The sequence below is a fragment of the Poecilia formosa genome, unplaced genomic scaffold (genome assembly GCF_000485575.1).
Source record: "Poecilia formosa unplaced genomic scaffold, Poecilia_formosa-5.1.2 Scaffold1537, whole genome shotgun sequence".
In the NCBI taxonomy this organism is placed as follows: domain Eukaryota; kingdom Metazoa; phylum Chordata; class Actinopteri; order Cyprinodontiformes; family Poeciliidae; genus Poecilia; species Poecilia formosa.
In genome coordinates, this window is record NW_006801476.1 from 5,409 (window position 1) to 5,760 (window position 352).

Here is a 352-nt window from a genome sequence, read left to right on the forward strand (position 1 = left end):
AGGAGTTGTTCGCACAGCTTTTTGGAGTGAAACTGGCTGGCTCAAACAGATAGAATTGTTTCTCCACCTGTGTGTCTCTCTCACAGCTGACAGAGAGGCTTGGTCACTATAGCAACAGAACACAGACAAAAGCAGGGCTTCTTTTACATTGCAGCTTTCTTTAGCATTAGTGCTAATTTTTTGCATCAGAACGCTTGATTAAAAACCGACGGGCACACTTTGGCATGCCCCTTAAAATTTCTGAAGGAATTTTCTAGTTATGACCTAATGTTCTTGTAGGCCGTCACGCAGCACCACTATAGACATACAATAAGGGGCGTTGGGGTCAGTGCTGGAACTCTCGTTTTTATGG